The 18,973-nt window shown below is 42.8% G+C and overlaps 1 long non-coding RNA gene across 7 annotated transcripts in view; it reads right to left on the bottom strand.

Annotated features, from left to right (window-relative positions):
- The window catches only part of LOC132893400 (uncharacterized), a 271,286-nt gene that overhangs the window by 48,972 nt on the left and 203,341 nt on the right, over window positions 1-18,973 (bottom strand). Inside the window, exon 1 of one of the 7 annotated variants that reach the window (XR_009655552.1) lies at window positions 3,263-3,691. The exons of the other annotated variants lie outside the window; for them this stretch is intronic. This is a non-coding gene — a long non-coding RNA (uncharacterized LOC132893400). Of the gene's footprint in view, window positions 1-3,262; window positions 3,692-18,973 lie in introns of those variants that run through there. 7 annotated transcript variants of the gene reach the window in all.

Raw genomic sequence — 18,973 nt, 5'->3', positions numbered from 1 at the left:
CTACTCCAAATATCAAGCAAGATGCGTCATATTATAATAATGATGCCCACATTTGTAGTCTAATCACAGTGAGAGAAATCTAGTCTCTGTTGGTTAACGAGTGCATCAAAGTCAGGCTGCACAGCTGACAGATGATCATCGGTGAGAGAGGATCTATACCTGGATTTGTTAAACTTCATCACTGAAAATGTTTGTTCACATATGTAGGTAGAGCCAAAGAGAACAAACATCTTCTGAGCATGTCTCCTCGGCGTAGGTATCAGATCTACAGATCGGCTCGGGCTCCGGCGCCTGCTGGTGACGTCACACTATGTGATTGGCTGGACCGTTTGAAGGATGACGTACAAGTTTGTGGTTGGTCTGGACAAATTACGGAAGTAATCATCGCGGGATTAGGTTTCGTGGGATTTCATGTCATGTTCATGTCACGCGCGTGTTGCGTTTTTGTTGAACACAACTTCAAAATAAAAGCAATGCACATTCAGTCCATGCATGAGGTAAAATTAGAAAATACGTTTATTTTGTAATTTCTAATTAACCTTACGCGGGCCGGTCAGAATGAACCAAAGGGCCGGATGTGGCCCGCGGGCCATAAAATGCCCATGTCTGGTTTAGAGTGACGTAATACATGCAGGATAAGCGATAGGCTAACAATACTGCATGCCATCGAACCAAATGAATGAAACCCGCTAAAAGGGAATAGAACACGTGTTTTTATTCCAACGAAAACGTGTCCTGTATGTATAACTTTCTATATGAACGAGTGGCCAGTGAGACACACTGAACATATTTAATGGAACAAAACAGTGTCCTAACCAGAGCGTCAGTGATGCAGTAGCTCACACGGCCACACCATGAGAAACCAGACTTGTTTATAATTAACCAAGTTGTTCTTCGTGAGAACAGTTAGATCTTCCAAGCAAAACAATCAAAGTCCATTGAAAACTCAGGGAAGAGTCACAATTTTCCTGAACGTTTGCTAACCGGCCTAATTAGCAACTTGTTAATGAGAAAATCACAAAACCAGGGAGTGACTTTTGTGCAGATCTTCCAAACACAACAATCAGAATCAAAATCCATTGAAAACTCCGGGAGGAGGAGTAGCGATTTTTGTGACTTGTGGACGGACGCCACGCGATGGCGATGGCTCGTCGCCCTACGTTCGGTGAGCTAATAACGCAAGCGACGTGTGTGAAAAGGCCAAATGTGGTACGGTTTCACAAGTTCAGAAAATTCACGAGAGAAAATGCTGGCGTTTCCTTCTGAACAACTATTTTTCTTTGCCATCAACTGTAATAAAACGTAAGACAAAACAAGACCATTTAAAAAAAACCAAACATCTACTACGATGATATATGAACGAGAAGATTGCAGACACTGAAATAAACATCTAACAGGAGTCTAAAATACTGCTGCGCAAATAGTCCTAACTGTATTCATCGCAAACTCGGTTGGATAGTTTCAAGAACGAATGAATATTACAAAAAATAAAAATAAAAAAAATAACTGCAGTGTCTGAGCAGACGACCTCTCCATAGGGGTGATGGGTCATGAACAGCTTTATACGGCGCATTTCCCACTATCTTCTACATATGGTGCCTCCATTATGTTCTTTCGCCCCAGGTGTGATTTTCAAAGCGCAGCCAGATGAAATGGCCGATTAGCATGGCCCTTGTGACCTCTTTAGTGTACCACTGATGGCATGCTCGCCCTGTCCAGATGGAGCGGTACGAAGAGATCATCCTTCTCACGATGGTAGAGAGCTCCTGCAGACCTACAAAGAACAAACCCGGAATACAGTCAAACCTCGGGTCACGAATGTCCCTATTCACGAACAAATCGGGCTATGAACACCATTTCCGAACAAATTTTGCTTCGATGCACGAACGCACAAACTGGCAGGCTTCCGCACCACGTGAGGCGTGCGGAAGCATCAGTTGTACTCAAGGTGGCGCGCTGTGAACATTGTTCGTCACTGCGTTGTGTTATGATTTCTTTTTTGCTTTTTGCATTAAATTAACCCTCATTATGACTCCCAAGAAAGTGAAAAGTGTTAGTGATAGTGCTCCTCTCCATCCACGTGTGCCAGCAACTATCAACCACAAAGGTAAAGTGTACTGTACAATTATGTTTTATTTTAGTATTGCCGTATTTTTCTATAATTAAGGATATCATTAATACCTTTCTGTATTTTTTTCACACATAAACCCATAAAAAGTTACAACGAAAACCTTATGTTTCTGGGGCCGGTGAACGGATTAATTGGATTTACGTTAATTTCAGTGGGAAAAATTCTTTCGGTTCGCGAACGGAGTCAAAGAACGAATTAAAGGGCGCATCATGGGTAAATTCAGGAGCAAGATCAGTGTAATTCTCCTATTTTATATTAAACTTTGGTCAAATATCTGTAACATTCTGCATTCTCTGCAATTTTTTGTACCTTGCGCAATACCAGAAAAATTCAGTTGAAATCAAGCCATTTGAGGCGAATTGGTCCGCCTCTGAAAAAACTTGGCATTTCGATTTCCCGGCAAACATTGATTTTCGTGACGTCGCGTGCGGGACGCCTCCCTCTGAATCCTACGTCAGCGCTGGTTTGTTTATGAGAAAACGACCTGGTGGTTTTCTGCAAATTTCTTCAACGTTATCGCATAATTATTAAAATGGTTAACAGATGTATCGTAGGAGGGTGTAGCAACACCAATCTTGATGGGATTAGTGCTCATCGTTTCCCAAAAGACCGGACAATGAGAGAGAAATAGGAGCGCTTGGTCTACACAGGCTGTGCACTGAAACCGTGCAAAGCTCGCGCAGCCTGCTGGTGCTTCCGCAGGTAACGTCACGAATCTGGCTCCAGACTCCCTTGGGATTTTTCCAGACGCGTTTTGTTATTTTATTTTTTTCTGCTGTAGACAGATGGCCTTGTGCAAAATTACCCTTCTGGAGGAGTGTGTAAAGGGACATTCTTTCAGATTAAAAAAAAACAAAAAAAAAACATTAAATTGGTCCAGAATATGCACTTTAAGTTCATAACCCGAGGTACCACTGTACTACTGAGGCAGATAATTCTAAAAGCAATACTTCGGCTAATCCCCGGTTACCATGTTACCTTGATCTTGTCGAGACCAAAAAGAAAAGTGTTTGTGAAATGTGTGGGTGGAGACAATGAGTGGAATGTAGAGTGAGTTACTGCTGGGAAATCTTTGTATACGCCGTTCAGCTTTTTTCTGTAAGACCATCGTAATCCATCTATAATTCTCACCCCAGGTGTTTTCAGAGACCTAGCCGTTTAGCCGTCTCGGGGAACTCCGGGAAGCATGCCCAGACCTCCCAGCTGACAGGATAAGAAACGACCAGGAGGCTCTGTCTGTCTGTCTGTTACGGGTCTAAACTCCAACAGCAGCACGGAATGAAGCCGGAGGAGAAGGTCGCTGACCTCAGTGTAGCAGCAAAGCAAAAATGAAAGGAACAGGAGGCTTTCTGGCTACAAGTCTCTTTCTCAGCCTTAGACCTTCCAGTCCAGATCAGTCCCGGATATGCAGGAACCAAACTGTTCACTGTGGGTTTGAGGATTACATAAGAGGTGGAGCGGTGCACGGTTGAAGGACGACCGTTATGTGGGCTCACGAGCTGAAGCAGTGACAAAGCCCGCGAGCTCTCAAACAGTCAGTCAGTCATCTAGGCTCCTGTACGCTCGGATTACACAATGCTGAACAAGGCACGCCCTTGGTACACTTGCACATTGTTGGATTGTGAGAAAAAAAAAGCGCTGCCAAAAAGATTTTTATTCCCATGTGAACACATTGATGGTAACATTTCTTTGCTTGAGGACAAAGTGTTCTTCTTCTCCAAAATGCTGAATCATGTTGATACATGCTCAAATGTGGAAATGCTGAGCTGTCTAGCGTGAACACACATACCAAAAAGCAGCATTCTTTCAGCAAGGCTTTAATTACCTAAGACGACCACAGCTATTGCAACATAGACACATATAATCTCATCTCATCTCGTTATCTCTAGCCGCTTTATCCTGTTCTACAGGGTCGCAGGCAAGCTGGAGCCTATCCCAGCTGACTACGGGCGAAAGGCGGGGTACACCCTGGACAAGTCGCCAGGTCATCACAGGGCTGACACATAGACACAGACAACCATTCACATTCACACCTACGCTCAATTTAGAGTCACCAGTTAACCTAACCTGCATGTCTTTGGACTGTGGGGGAAACCGGAGCACCCGGAGGAAACCCACGCGGACACGGGGAGAACATGCAAACTCCGCACAGAAAGGCCCTCACCGGCCATGGGGCTCGAACCCAGACCTTCTTGCTGTGAGGCGACAGCGCTAACCACTACACCACCGTGCCGCCCTTAGACACATATAATATAGTAGAAAATGAAAATGCTCATTGAAGGGTTATAGTGTGTTAAAAAAAAAGTTACAAGAATGCAAAACTTTCAGGACTGAGCTACTGGACAGAGAATGCAATACGGAGCTTAATGTTTTCTAGTCTTTGTCAATTAAAAAAAAAAGAAAAGACTTGCTATAGATAAGCACAAACAATGTTCTCTGAGGGCTCACTATAATATGCTTATTATGGAAGACCTGCATTAAAAAGTGTGCCGTCTACACAGTAAACTCGATATCAGCGGGGTGGACGGTAAGCCGATTCAACAAATAGAAAAGGGAAAAAAAACCCTGACATTTGTAAAACACTTTTGATTCATATGTATGCTGTTTAAACTTAAAAGCACTTCATAAGTACTATGACACACCTCGATACTGTATGTATAAAGCGAGCTACTCGTGCTGAGGCATGATCTGGCTTTTGATAGAATGGCACGGACGGTCATGGAGCTCTCAATCAGGAACATGCAGGTACAGAACCAGCCAAAAGTTTGGACACACCTTGTGATTGAAAATTTTCCTTATTTTTTTATTAATTAAAAGACACTTCACATCACTGGGATGTATGGATGCTGTCAGTCCCCACTCGCTTGCTCACTCGAGTTTGTTGACGGTGTAGTGGCTGCTGCTTTATGTCCCGGGGCTCTCTCATGCCTGTGTTACCTTCTGGCTCTCCCCTTTTAGTTATGCTGTCGTAGCTAGCTGCCGGAGTCCCTGCTTGCACTCAGTGCAATATGTATCCTGTTCCTACTTATTCAGGTGACATTGGGCATACCTAACAACCTGTGTTTTCTCTCTCTTCCCCCCCCAAATCTGTCCCTCTGAGTTACATGTCAGTCCTGGGATCGAGATGCTGACCTCTTCTGCTCCTCGGACCTGCCTGATCCATCCTGGTGCCCTGTGTCTGGTTGGAGTCTCATTGCATCGCTCCTGTGGAGGACGGCCCCATGTGGACAGTTGGGGGTCGCGCCTGGAGGACGCTCTGGACTCTTGCAGTGGTGCTTTTGTGGCTGGGGACTGCAGTTGACTTGCTGACTTTAGGGCTGCGGTTGTCGTGAACGGTTTTGCGCTCGGGTTTCCGTCGGTGGGGGTTTATAGCATCAACGAAGCTGACTTTATGTTAGGACTGTTAATGTTATAGTCAGGCTGTCTGTTGTTGCCCAAATGAGGTTGGGTTCCCTTTTGAGTCTGGTTCCTCTCGAGGTTTCTTCCTCATGTCGTCTGAGGGAGTTTTTCCTTGCCACCGTCGCCACAGGCTTGCTCATTGGGGATAAAATTAGCTCATGTTTTAAGTCGTTCAAATCCTGTAAAGCTGCTTTGCGCCATGTTTATTGTTAAAAGCACTATAGAAATAAACTTGACTTGACGTCTTAAAGTAATGACGGGCGTCGTTTCTCTTTACTTAGTTGAGCGGTTCTTGACATAATATGGATTACTACAGTTGTGGAACAGGGCTATTTACTATTTGATCTCAAACGCAATAAATTGCACTAATTAACTTTTGATGAGACACGCCTGTTAATTGAAAAGCGTTCCAGGTGACTACCTCATGAAGTTAGTTAAGATAATGCCAATAGTGTGCCAAGTGTCATCAAGGTAAATGCCGGCTACTTTGAAGAATCTACTGGAAAATATGAAACTGATTTTGTTTTTTGAATGAGAATGAGCATCCAATATTGTTATCATACTGCACATTGTCAAGACAACACAACGTCACACATTGGAACTGATGCAAAGATCTAAATGACAAAACTTTTCTGCTGCGCATGCGCACAATCGTTTCTTTGTCGGCCGGGAAAGAGGGAAGACGAGGCTGATCCAGTGCTAGGTTTAATCACTCAATAAATAAACCGAAACTAAAGATGCACTGAATACCCGAAAGCCTACCAAAACTTCGTTATATATTCTTCATGCATATTTACAAGAGAAAAGCATACCAATGGACATTGAAAAACTGGAAGAGACACACATCGGAGATGTAAAACTTCCGTGCTAGCGAGTTACTGTGACAATTTGTAAAACAAACATGGCTGCAAGGTTTGCTTCATTAAAAGCGGAAGATTTTGAGAGAATTTTGGCTGCCGGGTCGCTCCGTTGTGTGTAGTTGCCGATGTTGATTTTAAAAGTAACTAAGGAAATTACACAGGGAAAATATTATAATAATATTCAGCTTGACTGTGCTAGCATTGGCCTTCGCTAACACTACACCGGCTGGAAGGTAACTGGACTGCCATGCTAACACCACCAAGTCGCAGGTAAGCTCGCGCTGGCCTTCGAGAATGCTGATATGACGAGCGTGTACGTATAATAATGGCTAGCTTTTTTTGTGGTATATCAGATATATTCCATTCAGCTACTCGTCTTCGACTCGTTCAACATCATGCTAGCTGAATAGAATATATCTGATATACCACTCAAAGCCAGTCAATATTATTTAATTGCTCCACAATGTAGAAAATAGTCAAAATACACGAAAACCTCTGAATGAGTAGGCGTGTCCAAACTTTGGATTGCTCCTCTGTGCGGAAACACAGACAGCCAAACCTGAGTGAAATAAATTGCAGCGCAAAACTGTTCTACATCTTTGCTGCAGTTAAAGGGCATATTCTGGACCAATTTTGTTTTTTTTAATAATATGAAAGTATGTCCCTTTACACACTCATCCAGAAGGGTAATTTTGCACAAGGCCATCTGTCTACAGCAATAAATAAATAAATAAATAAAACGCGTCTGGAAAAATCCCAAGGGAGTCTGGAGCCAGATTCGTGACGTCACCTGCGGAAGCGCCAGCAGGCTGCGCGAGCTTTGCACGGTTTCAGTGCACAGCCTGTGTAGACCAAGCGCTCCCATTTCTCTCTCACTGGTCCGGTCTTTTGGGAAACGATGAGTACTAATCCCATCAAGATTGGTGTTGCTACACCCTCCTACGATACATCTGTTAACCATTTTAATAATTACGCCATAACGTTGAAGAAATTTGCAGAAAACCACCAGGTCGTTTTCTCATAAACAAACCAGCGCTGACGTAGGATTCAGAGGGAGGCGTCCCGCACGCGACGTCACGAAAATCAGTGTTTGCCGGGAAATCCAAATGCCAAGTTTTTTCAGAGGCGGACCAATTCGCCTCAAATGGCTCGATTTCAACTGAATTTTTCTGGTATTGCGCAAGGTACAAAAACTGCAGAGAATGTTACAGATATTTGACCCAAGTTTAATATAAAATAGGAGAATTACATTGATCTTGCTCCTGAATTTACCCGTGATATGCACTGTAAACATACCGAGATAAATTGAACAGCTAGCAGGATATGAGACTTGAACACCTCCCAAATGCTCATAACAGCTTACTGCTGAAAAGATTTTTGTTTTTGAGGGCGGAAACATGATGTGCTACATCAGAAAGTTTGCTGAAGCGAATAATATTTTCATTCGTTTTCCTTAAACAAATAGTATTAGTGTGCTTAGCTAGTAAGCTCACCATACACTATTAAATTGCATTAGCTACTTTTTAGCCGAAATGATTAGGTTTCCCGATGACCAAACGTTGGAACACGAGCTTTTAGCTGCCTTTTGGGATAGCTCATCAATGTAGGATTTGATCAATAATGGATAAAAAGGGAGTTTCAACAAGATCACACTACACACAAGTAGCTCTATCACAAGGACCAAGAATCTTTTTTTTTCCCTCCCTGATATTCTTTCACAACATAAGCTAGGCTGCAATTCTGCATTTGTTCTAGATGTCTGTCTAACTGCCAGGGGCAAGAACGGACTACAACAAAAGAATTACTCAAGTGAAACAAATGCTTCAGGCTTCCATGGGAATATGAAATTTGTAAGCGTGCGCTTATGAAATTTCCTGCCTTTCTCAGTCTGTACACAAATATTAAAAGTGCTTCCTGAATATGCCTGTTGACCTTCATTCAACCTATATTCAATATCCATTCATCTTTACCTCGAGGCGCATTTCAAAGCATAGTTAATACAGAAAGAAAGAAAAAGAAAGAGAAAGAAAGAAAGACTGCTAGCATATTTGACTATCGGTATCTAAAGCAAACAGGTACGGCTTCTGAGGCTGGTTATTTAAACATTGCCGCTTGTCATGCCGTTTGATCCACACTTGATATTAACCGCTGACTCACAGGAGGGCACGAGGACATTTTTCACAATCATCTCTTCATGATCTGTCTGGAATTTGGACTGGCCACATAGCACTCGTAACCTCATCCACTGTATACAACGAGAACTTTCCAGATTCCCCCCCAAAAGAAATAACGCATAGTCTCGTCCCACAGTACTTTTTCCCCCCAATATAATCCATTTACAAAATCACTTGCCGAAGATAGAAAGTGGAGTGCTTGTACAAAAGCATACAGTTTTATGGCAATCACAAGGCGCTTAGCGAAAAAGCTGACATCTTCGTTCAAATGTAGACACTAGAAGTTTACATGCACACCTTCTTTCATCCTATTAAAAGTAGTAAACGGTGTTTTCTGACTTGAAATGAATAAGCAAAAGAGAGAGTGCATGTACCCTTTTCTGAACGTCTATGTAATAAAAACAAACAAAAAACACTTTTTGGCCCCTTTCATGCAGAAAAGTACTACGTTTTAGCAGGTCGCACAGTGGCGTAGTGGTTAGCAAAAAGGTTCTGGGTTCGAGTCCAGCGGCCGACGGGGGCCTTGCTATGTGGAGTTTGCATGTTCTCCCCGTGTCTGTGTGGGTTTCCCCCACAGTTCAACGACATGCGGTTAGGTTAACATGGGGCAGCCATGGAAGCCTGAAGTGCCCTTGAGCAAGGCACCTACCCCCAACCGTAGCATAGCTGCTCTGGGTATGTACAGTTAGGTCCATAAATATTTGGACAGAGGCAACATTTTTCTAATTTTGGTTCTGTACATTACCACAATGAATTGTGAACAAAACAATTCAGATGCAGTTGAAGTTCAGACTTTCAGCTTTAATTCAGTGGGTTGAACAAAAATGATTGCATAAAAATGTGAGGAACTAAAGCATTTTTTAAACACAATCCCTTCATTTCAGGGGCTCAAAAGTAATTGGACAAATTAAATAACTGTAAATAAAATGTTCATTTCTAATACTTGGTTGAAAACCCTTTGTTGGCAATGACTGCCTGAAGTCTTGAACTCATGGACATCACCAGACGCTGTGTTTCCTCCTTTTTAATGCTCTGCCAGGCCTTTACTGCAGCGCTTTTCAGTTGCTGTTTGTTTGTGGGCCTTTCTGTCTGAAGTTTAGTCTTTAACAAGTGAAATGCATGCTCAATTGGGTTGAGATCAGGTGACTGACTTGGCCATTCAAGAATATTCCACTTCTTTGCTTTAATAAACTCCTGGGTTGCTTTGGCTTTATGTTTTGGGTCATTGTCCATCTGTATTATGAAATGCCGACCAATCAGTTTGGCTGGATTTGAGCACACAGTATGTCTCTGAATACCTCAGAATTCATCCGGCTGCTTCTGTCCTGTGTCACATCATCAATAAACACTAGTGACCCAGTGCCACTGGCAGCCATGCATGCCCAAGCCATCACACTGCCTCCGCCGTGTTTTACAGATGATGTGGTATGCTTTGGATCATGAGCTGTACCACGCCTTCGCCATACTTTTTTCTTTCTATCATTCTGGTAGAGGTTGATCTTGGTTTCATATGTCCAAAGAATGTTCTTCCAGAACTGTGCTGGCTTTTTTAGATTTTTTTTTAGCAAAGTCCAATCTAGCCTTTTTATTCTTGAGGCTTATGAGTGGCTTGCACCGTGCAGTGAACCCTCTGTATTTACTTTCATGCAGTCTTCTCTTTATGGTAGATTTGGATATTGATACGCCTACCTCCTGGAGAGTGTTGTTCACTTGGTTGGCTGTTGTGAAGGGGTTTCTCTTCACCATGGAAATTATTCTGCGATCATCCACCACTGTTGTCGTCTGTGGGCGTCCAGGTCTTTTTGCATTGATGAATTCACCAGTGCTTGCTTTCTTTCTCAGGATGTACCAAACTATAGATTTTGCCACTCCTAATATTGTAGCAATTTCTTGGATGGGTTTTTTTCTGTTTTCGCAGCTTAAGCATGGCTTGTTTCACCTGCATGGAGAGCTCCTTTGACCGCATGTTTTCTTCACAGCAAAATCTTCCAAATGCAAGCACCACACCTCAAATCAAACTCCAGGCTTTTTTATCTGCTTAATTGAGAATGACATAACGAAGGAATTGCCCACACTTGCCCATGAAATAGCCTTTGAGTCAATTGTCCAATTACTTTTGGTCCCTTTAAAAACAGGGTGGCACATGTTAAGGAGCTGAAACTCCTAAACCCTTCATCCAATTTTAATGTGGATACCCTCAAACGAAAGCTGAAAGTCTGGACTTTATGTCCATTATATAACTATAACTTGAATATGTTTCAGTAAACAGGTAAAAAAACAAAATTTGTGTCAGTGTCCAGATATAAATGGACCTAACTGTATGTGTGCGCGCTCATTGCTGACTTGTGCGTGCATGTTCACTACTTCAGATGGGTTAAATGCAGAAGAAACATTTCACTGTGTGCTCAAGTTTGTGCTTGAGTGTACATGTGACAAATAAAGGCTTCTTCTTCTAACAACTGATGTTAGTTATGTACTTGTCCGATGTTAGCCAAGTCAGTCACGCATTGATAGATTTTACTTCACGTTAATGAACTCAAAACAGTCTCCATTCACCTTGAAAGAAAGCATTGATGGCAGCACTGGCCAAAACATTACTCATACTCAAAGGGCACTTGGAAGAGTGCATACCTCCGCCAAGCCACATGTTCGGATTTGCATCAAAACCTAATAATTTGTTCCTTGGCCCATGGCCCACCTTTCCTAAAAATCCCATCAAAATCCATTCATTACTTTTTGAGTTACATTGGGAAGTCAAAAAAAAAATCCTGGATCCGCATACACATCTGGATCGTGGAGCCACGTACATGTCCAGATTTGCATCAAAATCTAACCAATTGTTCCTTGGCCCATGGCTCACCTTTCCACCAAATTTCATCAAAATCCGTTCACTACTTTGAGTTACGTTGGGAACAGCAAACAAACAGAGGTGAAAACGAGGCCTCCTCCAACAAAGTTCGCGGAGGTAATAAGATGGGAGAAGAGGGTGGGGCTTACAGGCAGTGCCACTTATCAATTAAACATCTAATTCGTTCCAGATTCAGATGTTGATTGAAGACTCTTTTGCATATTTTGGAGGGATAACTCAAAGCAGCGTACTTAAAATCCAGAGCGCCTGGGTAAACCGTGTAAAGGTTGGCAGGTCGGTGCACGGTGACTGTTACAATTCCTGGATTGTGAAATCACAAATTTTTTAAATATATAATAAATGTATAATGTAAGAATGAGCAGCAGGTGAAGATGTGGGAAATCTCAAATCTTCAGGTGTGACTGCTTATTCCTCGGTTTCTCACCTGTTGACCACTCAAGATCAACCACAATGCAAATAAAAGTGGGAAACCCCTGTACGCTCTTGTAGAGTGCGTTCTGTTTAATTCTGCAGGTGCTGAGATCTTCAGATTAATAGTACTTGAAAACTGAAGCCTGCTTGGTTTCATTATCTCACAGCGAACACTTTCACACGCCAGTTTTCCATGGCAACTGTGCCACACTTATCTGATTTGAGTATCTGTTCTGAAAGCTTTTTTAAAAACTTGAGGTAACCAAACCTAACCGCATGCCTGTGCCGTGGTTTTTTTTCTCTCAAAAGCCGTAGTGTTATTTATAATGTGTAGTCAGCAAATGTGTATGAATGAACTGAACCCCCATCTTCATCCTACGTAGCAGCGGCGCATCTCCTGATAACACATCTGTGTGAAAAGAACACAAAGATCCAACACCGTTTCCTTTTCAGTCTTTCAATATGACCCACTTTCTAGGCGAATTTAGACCTATCTTTAAATCACACCTGCTTCTGCTGCAGTCTTGAAGCTATGAATTATGGCCATGCTGGTGACTGGGGAGTGTGTGACAAAGCTAGAGTGACAGTTACACCGTACCCCACGCTACCACATGGTGTCCTTATTAACCTTCAAGAAGGCTCTTTGGGTGCACTTGGCAAGAACTTGTTTGCTTTCGAGAAAAGACAGATGCACCTGCATATTACTATACAACAGTTAGTTCCAGTTCACTAATTTGATTGCTTGAGCGGTGCTCCAAGAGTGCTTATATTTACTATAACCACACTGGGATGTTTAATTTTTTTTTTTTACATCACTCCGCTTGTTTGCATTTGCCACGTAAAATTCCACTTCCTAGTTCCAAACGGTTACTACACCAGTGTTGGCGTCATTAGTCGACATGGGAAATAATACTTTTTCCATGAATATAACTTTTGACTTAAAATATGAACGCTTGTCCAATAAAACGAAAAGGAAGAAGGAAGGCCAATTTAAGCTTGTTAGCCAGCGGGCTTTAAAGTGAGTGTAGAGGAAAAGATGGGTTTAAAGGGGCGGTCGGAGCGAGAAGGATGGTGATCTATACTCCATACCAGTTGATAAAGTAATGGACTAATTCCTTCTTTGCCAACAGCTAATAAACCTCAAAAAAAAGGAAAAAAGAAAGAAAACAGGGCCTTAGGCTGGGAGACGGACCATCGTAAGTGGTGGATGTTTGAGGAAGCGTGGGGAAAAAATAAACCATAGACGGTCGACTCTCCATTCCACTTTACTTTCCAATGGCTGCTCTCTGGACAATAAACTGGACTACAGCCGACTCCAGCAGGAGTCTATTCAGCAAGATGGATTCGCCTTGCTTTGTGCCAACAGAAATGCTTCCCTGTGTTAAGGTTCACGGTGGTTGCTTGTGTGTTTACATCAACACAGAACTCTGCTAGCTTCTAGATACCACGAATCACTTTATTCACATTAGAAGTGCGTACTGGTCATTTTACCACTTTTTTTTTTTTTTAACTTTTACTATTGCTCCGTTTCAGTAACTATTGTATTGTCTTGCAATGTTTGCACTTGTGCATTTTATGTAGTCCTGTGTCGATCTATACAGACTTATTAATTCTGTGTAGTCTCACGTAGTTGTGTTGTTTTACATACCGTAGGAGCCATTGGTTTTTTCCCGTGTTTCCGTGACTGGCCCTCTGCAGGCCCTTGGCCGTCCCCTGACTGGTTCGTGACTGTCTGCCGATTGGTCAGTGCAGATAATTTATCCCCCTCAATGACGTAGTCAATGCAGTCCTGACTGGTGACGCCCCTAAGCAACTTGTGTGAAAACCAGCTGCTATCCCTCATTTTTCCACGGGGAGGAGCAGTGATTGTCCGTTTCACAAAGCAGGTTTATCAAACGCTGAGAACAGCTGATTTCAGTTAGTTAATTCAACCCGGAGAAGTTTCACCGTGAGTTAAAAAGCCATAAGATTTTAATGCGCTCATACAGCGAGTTTGAATATGTTTTCTGAAAGAAGCGTAACACTGCTGCAGCTGCCAATCACACTGAGAAATCCTAATAGAAATGAAATTACTAATCGGTTACAGCACAATGTCAATATAATTTAAAATTAATTCAACAGATCTGACAGGTGATTTACCGTATGTGAAGGGAAAACGGCAGGGACTATTCACTAGATGTGCCTCGGTAGCCCACGGGTTACACTGCATGCCTCATGATAGTGAGGTACACTGAAAAAAATAACATCAGATTTACTTAAAAAGGGGCGGCACGGTGGTGTAGTGGTTAGCGCTGTCGCCTCACAGCAAGAAGGTCCGGGTTCGAGCCCCGTGGCCGGCGAGGGCCTTTCCGTGCGGAGTTTGCATGTTCTCCCCGTGTCCGCATGGGTTTCCTCCAGGTGCTCCGGTTTCCCCCACAGTCCAAAGACATGCAGGTTGGGTTAACTGGTGACTCTAAATTGACCGTAGATGTGAATGTGAGTGTGAATGGAAGTCTGTGTCTATAGGGGCTTTTCCACTACCAACGCGGCTGAGTTGGGCTGAGCCGTGCGGTGCTGAGTTGGGCTGAGTCGAGGTTGCATTTCGACTACAACCGCGCTGAACCGTGCTGGCTGGAAGTGGGTGGACACATTGGGTGGAGTTAGCGAAAGTGGGTGGACGTCACGTGATGTCGTTAGGCGGCGCAAACAGTGACATCAGTGACCTTTTAAGCGGTAGTCTCACAACCCGGATAGTAAACAATAAACATGGAGGACATGGAGTCGTTAGTGTTGCGTCTGTGTCTCCACGATGGACCACTGGCTGGCCTTTCCTCGCTTGGGTTGGTCTTCCATCTTCTAGTTTTCTGATCTTCTTCTTCTTCTTTGTCGTAATTCTTCTTCTTCCGGGTTTACGGTGTTTACAGATCCCAGCGTGCTCGTGGGGCGTGTGTGGGCATGTGAGGACACTCCTCCTCACCAATCAGTGCACAGGGGAGTGTCTCCTCACGCCCCTAGCCCCACTCGGCTCGGTTGGGCTCACTTCAGCCCCACTCCAAAACCGTGCGAGTTTTGGGTGCTGAGTAAGGCTGAAGTGAGCTCAGTCGTGCTGCTCTGAGGTAGTCGAAATGCGAGCCGTGTTGGGCTGAAGTGAGCTGAAAAAGGGTAGTGGAAAAGGCCCATATGTGTCAGCCCTGTGATGACCTGGCGACTTGTCCAGGGTGTACCCCGCCTTTCGCCCGTAGTCAGCTGGGATAGGCTCCAGCTTGCCTGCGACCCTGTAGAACAGGATAAAGCGGCTAGAGATGATATGAGATTTACTTAAAAAAATATATTGTAAGTATTTGCACGCAAATGATTTAAGTAAAATTTAATGCTGCAATATCAAGTAACACTCACTTGCCAGTATTAAGTAAATTTTACTTACCATAAAACATAACAGTTGTGAAGATATTAAGTAACATTTACTTAATTACATCTAAGTTTGCGGTTATATTTATTTAAACAAATTAAGTTAAGCCTACTTGTTTTTCATAGGCAGGAACATCATTTTACTCAAAATTTTAAGTAAATTTTATATTTCTGTCGTATTTGCTGTTATGAAGTAATTTAGTAGATTTTAATTATTTTCTTGTGCTTGACATTTTAATTTACTTGGTTACGTTACGTTACTCATTAAAATTAGGTAATCATTGTCATTATTCTTTTGATAAATGTTACCAAATAAATTTAACCAATACTCTATGCATTTAATATATCTTTATCACATATCACACAACTAAATTACAATGCAATTAAACTGTTTAGTTTCCATTTTAAACAGTTTAACAAACAAGAACCGTAGCACCATGGTCCTGGAGGAACGCTGTTTCATTTGACTGTGTGCTGTACCGGACGCATACGGTTAAAATGACAGAGCCACTTAACTTGATCATGGTTCATACAATGTTTGTGAAGGGTTTTACAGCCACACAATTCAATTCCATTCCATGAATTTGGGAGTGGAGCTTCTGAGGCAGCACAGAAGGGAGGTATGTATTTGTTTGGCTGTTGAGTTCAAATATCAACAACCTTTCTCCCGAACTGATGACTCCACCTTTAAATAAGAAGTAAAGCTTTAAGAACCACAAACATGCTTGGTATTTAAAAAGTGGCCCAAAATAATTGAATAATTTCTTATTTGAGTGCAAGGCAGGAATAGACTCTTAGCTAACGCTGTAGGACGCGCACACCATGTGCACAGATATTTACGCTTGGGGCAATCTGGCCTAGTTAAATTCACCTATTCGTAGTTTTGGGAGGCGGAAAACCCTGGAGTAAACCCATGTGGGCATAACCTCCACAATCCAAGTCATGTGTGAACATACTAAATATATTTACGGATGTAGGCACAAGAAGCACACGCAGAGCCTGGGCACTGGCAAGGATTTCATAAAAGTTGGCAAGGGCAAATGTACAAGTTTGGCACTTCGCTTCTAAAGCTCCTGTTGGCAGTTCCTGGGCTCAGCCAGCGAGTCCCAGCCTCTCCCTCTTAATTAACAAAGACATGGTGCAAAGAAAACAAATGAAACATCACAGGCCCATGACTGAGAAGCTGTACTAAGCCATCAATCATGACATCGCCATGGTGACCACACATGTGCGAGCACGCACACGCTGTCTATCCACAGAGCAGCTGGTGGACGGGAAACGGACTCTGTTCGAGTCAAGGGCCGCACGCCTGCCACAGCAAGTGAATAGAAGGAAATTTGTCGGCACTGCGAAACAAGAATCAATTGACCTATTCACGTACAACAACCCCTTGTATCGTGCTTGCGCTGGAGAGCGGACTTCGCAGCAAACTTTTGTTGCGAGTTTCCAGCATTGGCAATGCAGCTGTCAGATGTTTAGTTTCTTCCCGCTTTGTTATGCTTTCATAACCGCACGGGTCAACGCGCCTTAGTATTAGGAAGAACCTTCCTTAAATTCTTTAGAGAATGCCAAGAGCCAGGCAAAGTAAGCATCAGGCATTTTTGAACCAAAACAATGATATTTTCCTGAGAGAGCTTTGATTGCAATTCCTTAATTGGTAACAGTAGTAAAGAAATGAAGAGACGGCGAGTCCATTTTCTTCCTTGACTGGAACTGTCGACAATATGGTCATGAGACGCAGTTTATCATTATTTTGAAAAGTGTAATTAGCATTCCTGCTCATCTAGCTTCCACGGAGCAATCTGCTTCATACGGCAGCAATGTCGGTGTCCTTGTCTGTAATTCATTTATTCTTTAGGAACCACTTTATCCTGATCAGGGCCGTGGTGGATCCGGAAACACTTGGGAGCGAGGCAGGAATACACCCTTGTTTGGATGCCAGTCCCCAAACACACATTCCTTTCCACTAGCAATTGTTTAAGATGGTTACAGGAAACCAGAGAACACTGAGGAAACCCACACTGTGACAGGAAGAACATGCGGAATTCCACACAGATGGTAACCGGAGCTCGGGATCCAACCGGGGACCGAGGAGTTATGAGGTGGCATGGCTACCCATTACCCATTGTGCCACCCTACAATTTGGATTTATATACCAGAAAGAATTCTGCAACAGAACCAAGAACAAAAACACAGGCCTGTTTTGTGATCTTGCTCTGATGCTTGTTAGCATCTGCCTTATTTTGGTACAGACAGTCTTGACAGTGGTTGGTTAAGATTTGCTAAAATGCCTGAGATTTGTCCGAAAATACTAAAATTGTATGTCTTAAAATACTTGAAATGTCTAAAGAATCTGCTTTATAGGGTGCAACTGGGTGTGGAAGCAAGCATAAGTGCTTTCAAGTTTTCCTTCAAATAAGCATTTTCTCTTCCCGAAACTTAATCTTCTAACCCACAGGCCTGCAAGTGACAAACTCAAGCTGATTGAGAAGCAACTCAAAGAGCTGTCTCCGAGGAAGAGGCAATTGATGAGCGTGCTCTTTAATCCTCCTGAATGCACTTTCCAGTATGCTTGGACAGCAGGAGCGTTTTTCAGTGCTTGTAAAATTTTAAAGCTTGAACACTGACATTTAAGCATGTTTCATCGTGATGACTGGATGAAACTTTCACTGCATGCTTCGTTAAAGAGGCCGTTGTGTGCCGAGCCCGTCTGGGTGCTTTGATCGAATTCATAAAATAAGGTGATGAGTTGCAGGCACGAACCCGGTGACTCTTACATTGTCTGCTGCGTTTATGTCACAGTACAATCACTGGACAGCACACAGAGAGGATTGCCTGCAAACTAAGTGATAAATCTTCAAGATAACAGATGGTGTGGCAGCCCAAAGCCCGGCCATTGCTGATATTGAACAGGATCGTATAAATTACAATTGTTATTAAAACCGGCTAGCACATATCCAGATGGTTTTTCACCATTGCTGAGAGCGGTATGCTTAGAGCCATTCTACAACATGGGATGCCAGTCTTCCACAGTTATGTGGAGATACAGTGGTGCTTGAAAGTTTGTGAACCCTTTAGAATTTTCTATATTTCTGTATAAATATGACCTAAAACATCATCAGATTTTCACACAAGTCCTAAAAGTCGATAAAGAGAACCCAGCTAAACAAATGAGACAAAAATATTGAACTTAATTTATTTATTGAGGGAAATGATCCAATATTACATATCTGTGAGTGGCAAAAGTATGTGAACCTCTAGGATTAGCAGTTAATTTGAAGGTGAAATTAGAATCAGGTGTTTTCAATCAATGGGATGACAATCAGGTGTGAGTGGGCACCCTGTTTTATTTAAAGAACAGGGATCTATCAAAGTCTGAGCTTTACAACACATGTTTGTGGAAGTGTATCATGACACGAACAAAGGAGATTTCTGAGGACCTCAGAAAAAGCGTTGCTGATGCTCATCAGGCTGGAAAAGGTTACAAAACCATCTCTAAAGAGTTTGGACTCCACCAATCCACAGTCAGACAGATTGTGTACAAATGGAAGAAATTCAAGACCATTGTTACCCTCCCCAGGAGTGGTTGACCAACAAAGATCACTCCAAGAGCAAGGCGTGTAATAGTCAGCGAGGTCACAAAGGACCCCAGGGTGACTTCTAAGCAACTGAAGGCCTCTCTCAACTTGGCTAATGTCAATGTTCATGAGTCCACCATCAGGAGGACACTGAACAACAATGG

The sequence above is a fragment of the Neoarius graeffei genome, chromosome 1 (assembly GCF_027579695.1).
Source record: "Neoarius graeffei isolate fNeoGra1 chromosome 1, fNeoGra1.pri, whole genome shotgun sequence".
In the NCBI taxonomy this organism is placed as follows: Eukaryota; Metazoa; Chordata; class Actinopteri; order Siluriformes; family Ariidae; genus Neoarius; species Neoarius graeffei.
Note: the sequence above shows the minus strand (reverse complement) of the source record. Positions and strands in the feature narration are given on the sequence as shown.